This window comes from Phyllostomus hastatus, unplaced genomic scaffold, assembly GCF_019186645.2.
Source record: "Phyllostomus hastatus isolate PE091 unplaced genomic scaffold, TTU_PhHast_1.1 phas_contig_80, whole genome shotgun sequence".
NCBI classification, from domain to species: Eukaryota; Metazoa; Chordata; class Mammalia; order Chiroptera; family Phyllostomidae; genus Phyllostomus; species Phyllostomus hastatus.
Genome location: NW_025333960.1, coordinates 37,383,987 through 37,399,530, shown reverse-complemented (window position 1 = coordinate 37,399,530; position 15,544 = coordinate 37,383,987). Strand labels below are relative to the sequence as shown.

General features: G+C 41.4%; 1 protein-coding gene across 1 annotated transcript in view; it reads right to left on the bottom strand.

The window, feature by feature from the left end:
- SLC14A2 (solute carrier family 14 member 2) overlaps nucleotides 1-15,544 on the bottom strand; it is a 397,322-nt gene that overhangs the window by 162,453 nt on the left and 219,325 nt on the right. Inside the window, exon 3 of the mRNA XM_045849973.1 lies at nucleotides 6,770-6,861. The gene's annotated coding sequence lies outside the window, so the exon portion shown is untranslated. The remainder of the gene's footprint in view (nucleotides 1-6,769; nucleotides 6,862-15,544) is intronic.

Genomic DNA, 15,544 nt, shown 5'->3' with positions numbered 1-15,544 from the left:
TTTGCAGTACTTCGTGTATGAAATAGAGATCTAATGTTAATTTTCCAGTGTTGTGAGAGCCGATTGTTGTGACGCTATGTATCAAACAGTTCGTACTATGCTGACTTATTTGTCATCACCCTTGTCAGGTACCAAATTTCCAAAAATGCATAAGTTTCTTTCTGGACTTTTGAGTTTATTCCATTAGTCTCTATATTCCTACTCCTCTATCAGGCTGTTTTATCATGTGTTTTGATATCTGTGGTATAAGTCCTTCTTCTTTGTATTCTATCTCAGAATTATGTTGGCTGTCTTCAGCCTTTTTAATTTTATATGAATTTTAATTTTTTTCCAGTTTTATTGAGATCTAATTAACATACATCATTGTATAAATTTAAGGTGTACAGCATAATGGGTTCACTTACATCTATTGTGAAATGCATATGAACTTGGATTAATCTGTTAATGAAATGCTTCCTTCCTACCCCTTTCAGCAGGTCCTTTTCTCCCACACCAGTCCCACACAAAAGGTTTGGCCTCCAGCTCCACCCCTACCACCCAGCGGCTGCCTGTTCTTGGGCGAGCACCTGACCTCTCTTTAGTTTCCCCATCTGTCAGATTTGCTCTGTCTATCTCACAGGGTTGTTGAGCTAATCAAATGAAATAAAGGTGTGAGAATGCTTTGGAGAGTTAAAAACACTAAGGTAAAGTAAAAAAAAAAGTAGTTAAAAACAATAATCTCAGAACTGGCCTGAGACAAAATGTGAAATTCAGATTATTTTTTCCTTAGCTTTTTGCTTTTTCTGCCCTTCCTGGCTCTTTTTTCAGCCCAAATTTCCAGGGTCGTGAGGCACAAAGGTCTTCTATCAGGGTAGACTTTTCCAGATAATGTTTTAGGGTCAATTTGTATTCAGAAGGCTTGGATCCAACTTCAGACTCTAACTTTGTGACTTAAGGTAAGTCGCTCAGACTCTTTCAATCTCCTATTCATCTTTAGGTAATTTCTTCCCCAAGTAGTATTGTGAAATCTGAAGAAGTAATGTTAATGGAAGTGTTTGGTAAAATGCGAAGCCTTACAACAATCAGAAGACATTATTATCATGCTCTTGCTGATATTTACATATCAGAAAGAACCTATGGGAAGGCAATGATGTTTACTGTGTGAAAGTGCTTTGCTCTTGCCACTTGAATCCAGGCACACAGGAAAATCAAACCCATTTTATCTGTAACTGGCTCACTCAATATAGTGTCTACACAGTCTTCCACAAGATATAGGAAGTCCCTTTCTTAAGTACCATCTCCTTTAGTCTTTACAGCTGGACCTGTGGAGAAGGGGGAGTGGTTGGGAGTCCACGATGTCTGTCTGGACAATCAGAGCTACTCTGGTGCAGGGGCTGGGCTCAGCAGTGACAAGAAAGAGAGAGAGAGAGGGACAGAAAGAGAGAGAGTGCAAGGGAGAGCACACCAGAGAGAATTCAAGGGTGGGAACAAATGATTCGCTGTACCCTTTTTGCAAATTCCATTCCATTAAAATGAACATTAAGGTCAGCTTTGACGTTCTGGGAAAGGGCTTCCCTTGGAGCGAACATATGGCAAAGCCCCGGCATTTTTCCCACCCTTGCTATTCAGATGACTGGAGCATCTTTTGCTCCTGGGCTCAAATCAGACTTGGGCTTAGGCCAAATGACATTCACGACTGTGGCCCACCTGTGTAATCTAATACAGAACACCCTTTTCCTTAGTGATTAAGTTCCTGCCCTCTCCTCAGTTCTACTGAATCAGGATTTCTCACCTATTCTCTAGCAACCTCCACGGCTAATGCTGAACTGTATTGTTTTGATTGGCAGTCTCTGCTAGAAGCTACTGGAATCCTTCTAAGCCAATATCAGCCTCACCACCCCTGCCCTTAGCCTCTGCCAATGTCCACTTCTCTGCTGTGGTTTGTGAAGTGTCCTGGATTTTTGATATGGGATTGGATCTTAGTCCCCAGAATTCATGGTTTGCCTGTTCTTTTCTATAGGGTCCATACTATGTCTGACCCAATCTCATTCTCCTTTCCCCACGTGACCCCTGCCTGCTCTTGTTCTCATGTTCATGGAACATCAGCGGGTTGACTCTCCTTCCAGACCCTGTTGTGTCTGGTTTTACACAGCAGATAAAGCACATGACCCCTTTCCTTCCATTCTGTAAGTTCTGAATATAGGACCACTGTGAAATCTGTCAGGTAACATTCACAACAGACTATAGCTGACTTTGTTATTATTATTATTTTTTCAAATGTGAACATGAAACTTAGGAATAGGTGTTCTAGTAGAAGCTGTGATTGTCTGCTTAGATCCTACTTCATGAATGAAGAATAAATTCACCTACCATTGGGAGTTGCCTTTGTTAGAAGATAGCTGACTTTCGCAAGGCCACACCACCTCCCTGGGGCACCTATCATCCTGTCACAGCTTGATGTAATCATAGCAATCAGAAAGAAAAGAGTTTAAAGGCGCAGACCCTCTTGACAACTCTGAAGGGCCATTTCAGTCTAGCACTCTCCATGGCATCATCTAAAGCTTTGTGACAAGCCTACAGCCAGCTCTTCTGTTTGTGCATTTTTACCTCCTTCCCTTCCCTTGTGGAGGTTGATCCTGAGAACTTTCTTACTTCCAATACACAATTTTCCATATAGAGTTGGATTCCTGGACACCCTAATCTGCAGCTTTCTTGCTCAACTAACCAACTCTCTATTGACTCATCAACTCATCCTCCCTATGGTAGACAGAAAAATGTCCATCTCCACCTAAAGATGCCCATACCCGAGGCCCCTAGAATCTGTGAATGTGTTGTTTTCTAAGGTAAAAGAGATTAAGGTTACTGAGCTCAAGATAGGGAGATTGTCCTGGATTATTTAAGTGGACCCAATATAAACACATGATTCCTTAAAAGCAGAGGAACTTTCTTGGCTGTGGTCAAAGGTGTGACTTCAGAGAAAAGATCAGAGGATGCAACATTGCTGGCTTTGAAGATGGAGGAAGGGGAAACAAGCCAAAGATTACAGGGGGCTTCTAGGAGCTGGAAAGGGCAAGAAAATGGACTCTCTCAGAGTCTCCAGAAAAAGAGTACAACACCATCAACACTTTGGTTTTAGCCAGTGAGAGCCATGTAAGACTCCTGACCTACAGAGCTGCAAGATAGTAAGTTTATGTTGCTTTAAGCCACTAAAATTTTGGTAATTTGTTATAATAACAATATGAAACTAATATACCCCCAGCTGTCATCTTAATGCTTACTCATTTCTATGACCTTGGATATACCTGTGTAAGCCTTAGTTTTCTTATCTGTAAAGTGGTTATTTTTTATAATAAACTTGCAAAAGCCCTTCCAACTTGATGAAGTTCCCTACTTTGCAAGATTTATTAATCAGGCAGTGTTCACTTGTCTGTTTGATGATTATACTGAGACAAGTGCATGTGAGATGCTACAGGAAGCAACAGAATGACCATGCACCTGGGTCAGGAGTGGCATATTCTTTCTCTTTGTCTGGTTACTTCAGTCTGTCCATGCCAATTTCTAAATTTTCTATTCCCATAACTCCTCATGGCCATAGGAAAAACGCATGTCAGCTGCTAAACAATTTAGGAACCAAAGCCTGGGCACTACTGGATTTTGTCATTTTTACCTCTATTTGTTGAATTGAAGGTACATTTAAAACTTTTTAAATTTGTTAAATAATTTGTTAAGAGTTGTAGGTAGGAAGGTTAGAGGTGGGATCAAGCATAGCAGTATCTGGTTGCTGGTAAAAGTTAACTCAGCCTTCAGGGAAGTCCACCATTTTTAGAATTAAAAGAAAATGTCCTTAGCCTAATTTTTGTTAGGAGTAAGTATAATGAAATGCCACTGTAATTAAAATCCTTATAAACTGACTAGACATAGTTTTTGTGAAAAAAGAAAAAACAAAACTGGACACTAAAAAGGAATAAAAGTGGAGCCTTATCTGTCCCCTTCTGCCCCTAATGGGGAACCAATACAGTTGCCACTTCATTAACTACTCTGTGTTTAGAAAAGCTGAGCTGACCACAAAATAATAGTGGTAATAGCACTGTGATAATGATGACTCTCTACTATGTTTATCTAGCACATAATGTTTTTCTAAGCACCATCTATTTTCTTGTTTGTACCCAGGATGCCTGTAAGAAAGTGGGGGAGGTGACTGGGGTGTGCACCATCCACTTGATTTGACAGATGAGGCATCATGGCCTGTGGAATATAAAGCGCCCTGGTGTCAACACAATGATCAGCAGCAGGTGTGGGTCTGATGGCTGTTCTCTGCGAGAAGACCCAAGGCCATGGTAGTTCATTGCTACTGGCAGTTGGAATTGCCCAATGCCGAGTCAAACATGCTCTCCAAAGACCCTATACTGCCAACCCAAGGCTACTGGACACAGTTTTCCCCCCTCTCAATAGAAAGAATAAAGTCACTAAAGAATTAGTCATTAATGTTAGCTGGGGAAAGGCCAAAGAGTTGAATGGGGGACAAAGGAAAACCTAGGAAACCTAGAAGTGGATTCCAGTCTGTCACTATCTCAGTAAGGTTGGTGACCCTGACCATTGATGTCTCCACATGTGCCAGAGTGGAGAAAAAGTACCCTTTTCCCTCTTTCCTGTGTCCCCAAGAGACTCATATTTCTTGGAGTAATGTCCACGAGCCCTGTAGATTATGGCCTTGGTAAAATGATATCTCCAACACCATCACTACTTGCCCCTCATTCTACCCCTTTACTGAGGTACAATTTGACTGACTGGCCTTAAAGGAGGCAAGACAAGCTGAGGCCAGTGGTACACAAAGGCATCCCTAGTTCATCTGAACAATGAGGGGTGGAGTCTCAGTCTCCTCAGTGATTCTACTTCTTCCACGAGGCCCCATTTTACATTTGGTGTGGTAGTATCATGTTGACTTAAGAGACTTGGATTTAAGAGCCAAATGGCAACTCTGACTGGGCTATAATGTGATCTTGGTCAGTAACACTTAGTCTCCATGACCCAGGAGCTTTCTAAGACTATGATTTTTCCTGACAGAGCCCAAGATGTATTTTCCCCCACCACAGAGTGGAGTTTTGGAAAATTCCTGCCAGTTAACGACCAACCCAAGGCTTCTTTCATCAAGGTAGGGCCCATGTGACTAGTTCTCTCCATCAAAATGTGATGTGTGTCATCTGTAGGCCATGGTGAGAGGAAGTGGGCATGGCATCTTCACTTTCTCCTTCCTTGAAAACCAAGTGGATGCAGAACAACCTGCATAAAACTCAGAAGCCCTAGAAGATGGCGAAGCCACAAGGTAGGAGGCACCTGAATTGCTGAATTGCCCCTTAGACAAACACCCATTGGGGACTTACATGAGGGAAAAGCGACCTATTGTTAATGAAACTGGCAGTTAACAGTAGACATGTTTCGATATTAGATCATAGCTTCCAGAGATATAGGTGTAGGCTTTAACCAAATGTTTCAATTGCTTTGGTTGTCATGTACTTATAGTCAAAGATTAAGAAAGTATGTTAGTGATGATCTATAGGCCTGCCTGTAAAGCAAGTTCCAGAAAAAATGTTTAATAGTGCAGTTTGCTTAATATAAAAGAAAAATGTAGCTGGTTAAGCACAAAACAAGGATAGCTTAAACAATAAAAAAGGTCACTAGATGTTTAGTTTCTGCCTTTTGCTTTAAAGAGAATATCACTGACATACAATTATGAGAGATTTTGCAGAATCTTGGTCCCTCAACCTGGTTAGATCAGCTGACCACAGTGACAAAGGCATCAGATAAGGTGACATCAGAAACTGAATTAGTCAGACCAGAGAAAACCACTGAAGCTTACACAAGAACTCTCAATCAGCTTTACCCTTGACCCCTAACTCCTAACCCTCAATCTCTGCTTTTAAATACCCTCGATTCAAAATTACTGAGGAGTTCAGATTTTGATCATTAGCTTGCCATCCTTCTGGCCTTGGTGTTGCCAATAAATTTCTTTAATTTCTCCTCTGCAATACTCAGTGTTCAGTGTTTGGCACCACCAAGATTTGAGTTTTCTCTCTCACACCAGCTGTTGTATTATAGATCCCAATGGAAAAGGATCCACCAGTATTTCAGGCCTGGTTCTAATCCCTTAACATCTTGGAAACCATTGCCTTCCCCATGAATGCCAGCTCACCCATCCTAAGCAGCTTTCATTGTATTCAGTACAGGCATAGATCAGCTGTATAAGTGTCAAAACAATACAAAATCTATGCTTGGTAAAACAGTATTTTTTTTTATCAGTAAGCAATATGAAGATGACATTTACATGGCTAGACAAGTTATTCCAGCCCTGAACCAGTGGCATCCCAACACAAGCCCTCCTGGTGGCATTATATAAGAAAATTAATGAACTGTGGGGATTATAAATGAATTTATCTTCTCACTCACCCATCCCCTCTTTTTCAAATTTACAAATATGTTCAGCAGTGCCAGATCTTTTCACCCACCTTTGACATGTAAATAGAAACCACGCTTTTGGATTTTTGCAGAGAAGGTGGCCACGTGGTCATGCTAGCTTGTGGTCTGGGAGCAACCAGCACTGAGCTGGGAAGACACTGGCTCAAGGGGAAGAATTGTCTTAGGGGACCTATTTCTCTCAGGTGAATCATAGTTTCCATGTGGTTCTGGAGACTTCAGAAGAAAAAATAATTTTAGTTTTCCATGGTAGCCTATTTGGTGATAACAGTTGTTTTAGAAGACACCAACACAGCAACAAGTTCTAGAACGTACTCACAATGTCCTTGGTCACGGTGGGATGGATGGACTCTTGAAAGGGTCTTGTGAACTTCTGTTTAGTCGACTTCAAGTAGTAAGTGAGAAATAGTGCTGTGAAGATAGACAGTGGAGGTCAGAAACGAGAAATCTAGAGGATTTAAAATGCTTTGTTTTTTCACTTAATTACCCCTTTCAAAATTGTAAATAATACATGCTCATTTTAGAAAAAAACAGAAGATACAGTTTAGACAAGAGCACATAAAACATATCTGTCATCCCATCATCCAGATATAGCCCTATTAACCCATGGAACCCTTCCAGATTATTTCATAAAGATTTATGTATGTATGAATATATGTTTTCTTACTATTTTTAAATAGTTTACAGAACTGGGATCATACTGCATGTGTTGTTTTGTGACCTGCTTTTCTTTCATTGAATAAAATGTTATGAATATCTTTTGTCAATAAGTAAACTTCGACTGTGTGGTAGATGACCTCAAAGATCTCGAAGATCCCTGCCTGCTCACATCCACTCACTGTTTAACCCACTCCCCTGGAATGTGGGCTGGACCTCTGCCTTAATTCCAACCAACAGGATATGGCAAGAAGGATGAGATGTCAGTTCTCAGACTGGGTTTCAAAATGTCTCTGGCTGCTGCCTTGCCCACCTTCTCCTTGCCTCTGGCTTGCTTTCTGTGACAAAGCCAACTGCTTGGTTATGAGCTTCCCTACAGAAAAATAAGGGAGTGAGTGAAATGGAGGCATGGAACTGAAGAAGACCTCCAACCAGCAGGCTAGAGGAAGAGAATCCTATCAACAATCCCTTGACTGGGTCTGAAACTGGATGCTCTTCAAGTTAAAGCCTAGAGATGATTCAAACACCTTGATTTCAGCTTGTGAGAGGCCCAGAGTCAGAGGACCCAGCTCAGCCCTGCCCATAGATCCACAGAAACTGTGTGATAATATATGTTTGTTGTTTGAAGCTGCCAAGTTTTGGAGTAATGTAGCCATAGATAACTAATACAAACCATGCGGTTTTTAATAGCTGTTTGTTATTCCAGTGTAACGGTGTACCATAATTTACTCAATCTTTTATTGTCGCTCATTCTGGTATTCTATTTATTTTATTTCTTATAAACAGGACTGCCATGAATGTCGCTGTTAGCTAAATCTTGGTACACATTCTTCATTCTTTCCTAAGGATAAATCCTTGAAGTGGAATAGCTGAACTTCAAAGGGTTTGTGCCTTTTAAAGCTTTTGAGATGCTATTTCCCAGTTGTTTTCTAGGAGGACTGTACCCATTTACACCCCTGCTGGCTGTAGTTTCCAGTGGCTGCCTGCCCACACCAAAGGGTTTGTGTTTCTGAAGCATATTTTTGGTTAATTTCCACCACTGTGTCTTGAGCTCTGTCTCCATGCAAACCAGTTAGAAACAAAACCAAATACAAATACAAAAACCCAAGAATGAAGACTAAGGTTGAATCTTCAAAAGTACTAGATAATTTGAAGCTGAACAGTTTATTCAAAGTACTATTGTTTTGAAACCAGTTAGATGGCTTCAACCGCCCGCCAGTTGTAATCGTTATCTTTCAGTGGGCAGTGGACTTCTAAAAATGTGATGACACTCATATCCCCAAAGACTTAGCAGGAAAACAACACTGGCTAAAGTCAACATAAGAAAGGGATTTTAAAAAAAATCTTAGCTTATTTCAGTCATGCAAGGGCTTGTCAATAAATTCAACTTTTCAAATTGCCAAGCTGGATGGACTGAATTCAATAGCTATATTTTTGGGGAAGCATTTCACATCCACAGATACTACCACCATTGCTAAGCTGCAGCTTCACTGTTGGGGAAGAATAAATATTTTAATGAATGCTATATATTTTAACAGGCTCTGAAGCCTGCAGTTGGTTTAAGCTAAGGGTGCAATTTCAGGCATCTAAATAAGTAAATAAATGAGGAAGAAAATCCATGTTAATTGCAGTAATTTGCAGTACTTTCAGATTCTTAATTAAGAAATAAAATAGGATTCATTACCCATGCCCACTGTAGATGGCATACATAGATCACCATTATGATGAGACACAAGACCTGAAGTTATTACCATAAATGCAATGACAGAGAGAAATCACTGGCCAAAATGTGCTGGAGCAAAGAGAGAGGAAAGAAGGACATGCAAAATGCCTGTTCTCCAAAAGAGAGAGGACAGACTTTGGGATTGTATTAGCCCAAAATATCTCACCAGAGCCTGGAGTCCTGCCCCTCCCCTCTAATCTTTGGGATAGATTTTCCTCTCAAGCCTCATGCAAAACTTCTCTGAGCCTGTCTGGCCACCTTGGTAATGTCAACTCTTCCTTGATCCCCTGTCCCAGCTCATTGGTGTGCCTGGAATTTGGGTCCCTGCCTGCCTCATTCTCTCGGTGAGGGCTAATCTTCTTCTGCAAAGGTAGAAAGAGGAGAAGAACTTTTCTTGAAACCAGAGGCATTCTGGCTCATGCTGCCTTTTGAAAATTAAGCATTAAATTAAATTAAGAAGAGCGTATAATTTATAATACCGAAAGCACTTTTAACAGGAACAAATGCTTAACTGGACAGGATACCAGACTTAAACTGGGACTATTCTGGACAGACCAGGATGCTTGGTGCCCCCAGTGAAAACCCACCTTGGGCTACGGTGGGATGGACATGGGTTTTCGGGCAGGTGAGAGGGAGTTCACTTTGCTACTGTGGGCTGCAGGGATGATACCAATGGATGTCTGGGTGAAAGAGCATTGATACTCCTGGCTGTGGGCGGAGATGGCTGGTGACCATGCTTTTGTTAGGAATACAAATATGGACTGTAGTGTCCCTCTCTCTGGCCCTCTCTTACTGTCCTGCCATCTTAGTCTTGCCAGCCAGCACTGGACACTACATGGGCAGTTGACATGTATGTGGACTCCATGTCTGTTGACATGGGCAGCACAGCAGTGAGAAAAGGTACAGAGCGTGAGTAAGATGGAGGAGTCTGAGAGACTCAGGATAAAGGGAAACAATGAAGAAAATCATCCACTGAAGATCTCTAAAAGGAATGAGGAACACTGTCTGGGATTAGACATTAAAGTGTTTTGAGTGAGTAGGACAGTTTTGATTTTAACCCAAGGAAAATCAGACATTAACACAATACTTTTCCAGGCACCTATTATGTTCCATATAGAAGGCAAAAGAATGGTCTGTGACATACTGCTTGTTCTCAAGGGACTTAGGAGTCCTTGAGTCAAAGGCTCTGAAAGGGAACCAGAGAGAAACCTGGACTCCACAGCTATTCTGACTAAGTGAAGCTGATCTTTCCTTGGCTCACACCCATGCTGAAGACCCCCATGGAATCTGCAAGGGCTGAAATGCATGTCTGCATCTTGTGGTGTTTCACTTCTCTAAGGAGCCTTCCTCCTGGCTGCATCTGGATGGGGTCCCGACTGTTGTGGGACCCACGGGCCTGTTGCTGAGGGAAACACGAACAATTATCAGTACATTCCTTACCAATACAGGGTGCGGGAAGGAGTCATTTTCTGCCTTTATCTTTCTGACGATTCATGCATGGTAAAGAAGACACAGAGCTTTTCCAATTTCAGAAGTAAGCCAAGGAGAAACAAATTCAAAATGCATCCATAAAAACTAAAGCTAGAAACCAGACTACAGAGGAAAAAAATGATATAAAGTGTTCTTATAGAAGTCACTTTTCACGTGTGCTAGGTGCTCTGACTTGTCTCACTTAGTGAGTGGCAGCAGGATTCTAAGAAAATGTAATGAAAGATGGAAGACAGGTGAGCAGGAGATCCCTGAACCATGAGAAACACTCTGGGAAATGTGCCTGGCTATGCTGTTGCAAGGAGAAATCAGGAGAATTAGTCGCTGAAGCTATTTTGAAAAGAGGCCTTAAATGCAGCTCTGTCTCAGCTATTACATTTGAGAATTTTTCATTCTTTAATTTATTATTTCCATTTAACAAGTATTTATTGAATGCCTGCTTTTCTCTAGATAAAGTATTAGGCGCTGGAGATTCAGAGGAAGGGGGACAGGGTTTTATAGCCTTTTTAAGGGACTTCTGCTTTTAAGGTGGCAGTGTGAAGAGAGCCCTGTCCACTTCTTTCTGAACTCATTCCAAAACGACAAGGAAAATGAGCAGCAGAAATGCAAATTTCACCTTTGTGGAGGAAGGGCTTCTAAATGAAATGAAATTTTACCCAGCGGCAGGTAGATGTTGAGCGATATCTGCTTCTGACGGCCTCAGAGAAGGCTGACAAAGAGTTTATCAAAGAGGGCAGAACCGACCCCATCTTTGGAGGAACAACTGGTCTATGGAGAATGGACTGCCTGAGGGAGCATCCCTAGACCCTGGTAGGATCCATCTAGAAGCAGAGAAGGCAGTATATATAAGAAAATACCTCAGCAAGCCGTCTCTGCAGGAAGCAGTCTATTAGAGAGGCAGATTGTGAAGACAGGTTCAGTACTAATCAGTCTTACAACTGCCAATCTCTTGTTTCTTCTGGGAAGAAGGCTAAATCAACGTGTACACATACACATGTGTGTCATACAGGGCATCCTGCACATGAAAGAGACCTTCTGCTGAATGGTGTCATGGCTCATGGCTGGGCCCCAGCCTCATGAATGTTCTGCAGAATAGCTGGTTAAGAACAAGCTTGTCTCTGTCAAATGTGAGTCAGAATTACACAGCATCTATTAGAAGAGCTCTACAAAGATACTGCAAGAAAAGAAGGTAAAGATTAGAGAAAACAAATAGACAAAGAACACATAACCAGATTGTGTTGCCATAGAGCCAAAGGAAACTGCCAAGCAAATTAGCGTAGACAAACAACAACAACAAAACCCTTAATGAAAAAGATCACTTATATAAAATAAGAGCTCAAGGAAGAAATGTCAAGACAACTGAAAAAGACAAACAACGAGCTACGGGAGCTCAGGAAAGAAGATGGGGGACATAATGTCATCATAGAAATTAGGAGCCATCAGAGGCAAAAATAGTTAGGCAAACACTGCTCAAAACAAGTGGGTTTAGGAGCAGGACTGGTAAAGTGAGCCAAACAAAATGGAAACAAACAGTTTAAAGGCTTATATAAAGCACATGATAGCTACAGAAATGAAATAGATTCGGTAGACATATGTGTAGGCACAAACAGACCAAGCCATACTCGGCGAGGAGTGCTGGAAGGAAAAGTAGAACAGAAAATGTATCTGGAGAAATAGAATTATAAAGCAGTTTCCAGAAATAAGATATTTAAGTCTACATACAAAGCAAAACCAAAACATAAACCATCTCAGGAAAAGCTGATACAGAACTACCCATCCAAAAGGTAGAAAAAGATCCTTTTACCATTCCCAAAACACAAAAAAACAAAAACAAACAATATAAAACTAAACCCAAACCAAAATTTCTTTTCTAAGCAGGAAAATTAGGTTGGTTTCAGAGTTTTCCACAGTAACATGCTATGTCAGAAGACAGTGGAACCATGCTTACAAAAGCTCATTAAGAATTAAATTAAAGAATCTAAAAATTTCATGCTTAAACTTTTGTTTAAGTACTCATGCTGCACTAAACATTGAATAACCCAGAAAATGTGGTGACCAGAATCTTGTCTGGAATAAAGTAGAGGCTGAACTTCAACTAATCAGTAGAGAATGGAAAAACTACGGCAGAAAGAGTGCTGCTGAGCTTTTAACAATTTGTTTTGGGCTTAAGACAAAAAAAAAAAAACAACCAAAACAACCAAAACAACTTGTTGCAATTATGGTTAGATAAAAGAATGTAAAGTGCAATAAACCATTAAAACATGAATTATGCTAAAACTAACAAAATTTGCCAGGGAAAGGTAGAGAGAAGGTGGGAGGTAGCCAAGAGTCAAAAGTTACCACTAAGGGCTAATGAACCAAGGAATGAAAAAAAGTGTATTAAATTTATAAAGTTAAGACTAGCAGAATTATTGTCATCGCATCATTATTGTCACCACCACCATCTTCATAACCATCAACTAAAATTGGGTAAAATAAAAAATGAGCGGAGGGAGAAGTAGGTAAGTTTTATCATCTTGCAGAGCTACTAAAGGTGCAGAGGATTAAGTATATTCAGTATTATAAGGGTAACCACTTCAAGAATGAAAAATATTAAAACTTTCTACACTATCACTATGAACTCACACATATACCAAATTAAAAACAAAAGAAAGAATGGATCATAAAGTAAAGTAAAAGCAGAAAGCACGTGGTGTTAAGACTAAGTCCAAGCAAATCTATCGTAGCAAAAGAAAAAAAGTAAAAATGTATTTATCAAAAGAAATAGACTCTCAGCGCAAATTACAAAGCAAAACAAACAGCAATTTTCTGCTGTGTACAAGAGACACAGAAGAAAGTAACTGGGAAGCTGCAAGTGAAAGGGTGGCCAAAGGCTGACCCAGCAAAGGCAAACAAGCACACGGAGCAGAAGCGAGAGACCCCGATTTCAGTGTCAGACACCTATGACCCAAGGCTGAATTCAGGACACACAACAGTAAACCACACAAAGATGGGAACTTGATTGCAATCTATGGTGATGTTATAAATATGGGTATTTATGCATTAAAAATATAGCAATAACCTTTGTTAAGCTGAAAGGCAGTACATATAAAAATAAAGGCAGAGACATGACTAGTAAGAGACAAATCAATTCCCTCTGTTCAAAATAATCAGAGAATGCTTCAGTCATATTACATTTCATTTTGGGATTATCAATACTTTCTAACTACCTGTATTTGTACAAACAGCTACAAGAAAAATCTGACAGTGTCTCACCCTTGCTGTAAAGCCTTCTATAGCTCCCCAAACCTGCTGCATAAAGTTGAAGTTCCTGGGTGATCTGGCCCCTGACTAGTCCTCAAGCCTCCTCCCATTCCATGTGTTCAGAGACACCCCCGCAGCTGGGGGTTCTCTTCCACACCTCCTTGTCGTGTCTAATGCTGTTTCCTCTCTCTGTATGCGCTATGCTCCCCCTGACACCAGGTGGATGTAACCATTAAGACTTCATGGACATGTCACTTTTCTTGGAAGCCGTTTTTTTCTCCAACCCTGCCAGGCACAGGACGCAGTTAGTACATGTTTACACCTCCCAGTAACTAACCCATTTCTTTAGGATTGAGGCCAGTGTGTGACCTATCTTTATTCCACAAGTCCCCTCAGTCCCCACATGAAATTAGGTACTCAGTCCTGCCATCTCTTCCCCTATTTCAGAAAATATTTTTCAGACCTTTGGCAACCATGGGACCATCCCCCCCCTGCATTCCCGAGCTCCTTTTCTCTGAGTATCTTGCCACCAATCTCACACTTTCCTGTTGATTCAATGTTCAGCACCTGCAGTCCACCTTCCAACACACTTGGTCAAGCCAGCTTCTTTGCTCCAAGGTCTCTGATGCGCTCCATTTCCTTTATGATCAATTCCTTTATCTGGTGTCAATGCTTTCTGCAACGGGCATAATTCCCTTTCTAAAACGAGTCTCCACCCCCATCTGATTCACTCTTCTCTCCACACTGACAATCCCTTCGACCATGTCATGCACACAGACCATCACCATGGCCATCCTGCCCTGCCCTTAATTTTGTTCCCCGTGTCCTCTTTTGGTTTCTCTGCCTCTCTAACCAGAGAGAACCAGCAGGGGCACCTCTCCCTGGTCCATCAGCCCATGGAGCTCTACTCTGAGCTCTTCAGACTTTTATTATCAACACCCCAGCATGGCTTTTACCATAATCCATGCTCTGAGTTGCACTTATTTGAATGTGCTTATCTCATTTGCTAGACAGTAAGCCTCAGGGACTCTTCTACTTCTTCTACATTGTCCTCAACATCTTTCAAGGGACTGAAGCTATAGTAGGTGCTCAGCAATCATACGTGATCTTTAAAAAACATGGAATCACTTGCTTCCATTGATGTTATTTAGCAGGACACCAGCTCACCTAAGTCCCGAGTCTTAGACCAGACTCCTTCACTGCTCCTCCCTTCCAGGAAGATAATGACCCGATTTCTGTCATTTTCTAATTATTCACTTAACCTAATGAATTACAATAGAGTTGCTTAATTTTTTAAAAACTGCTTTTCTATTCATCATTTCCGTGGCCCCTCACATGACACCGTGTTGTGTGCAAGGTGGGGATTGTTCGCTCATTTTGTAAACGGAAAACTTTGGTCAGTGTGCCACCAGTATACGCGAAGCCAGACCTCCAGCTTCTGCTTCTAGTCCAATGCTCTTTACATCAGAGCAAGCTGTGTCTCTTCTCTAAGTTTCTAGAACTTCTCTCTGGAAGTATAAATGTGTGTTTTTAAAACATCGATTTTTTGGTTAAAATTTCTTTTTATTTTGCTTTTGATTTCTCCTTCCTAGTGAAGATACTGCCCTCTCCCCTGATGGTAAGCATTCTTTTTCTTTCTTGAATGATGTCCCCACTGGGTCCCCCTTTGGTTCTCTTAGCTTGAGTTTCCACTTAGCCCCCCGTCCCCCCACCCCCAGAACCATTCTGGCTTAGTGCTTCCTGCCTCCTTTCAAATTGCTCCTGTTCCTCAGCTCAATGTTTCCTGCAGGGCTGCCCTGGCTGGCTAATGAAGAGCCTCTAGCTGAAGACACTGCTCCTGACCAAATCTCAGGGTCCTGCTGGGAGGCGGGGGTGGGGCTAGGAGAGGAAGTCCTGGGTCCCACCTTGATTCTTTGGGCTCAGAGGCAGGAGGCGTGGCTAACACAGCTCTGGCTAGCCCTGCAACTGGCTGGTACCTGGTTG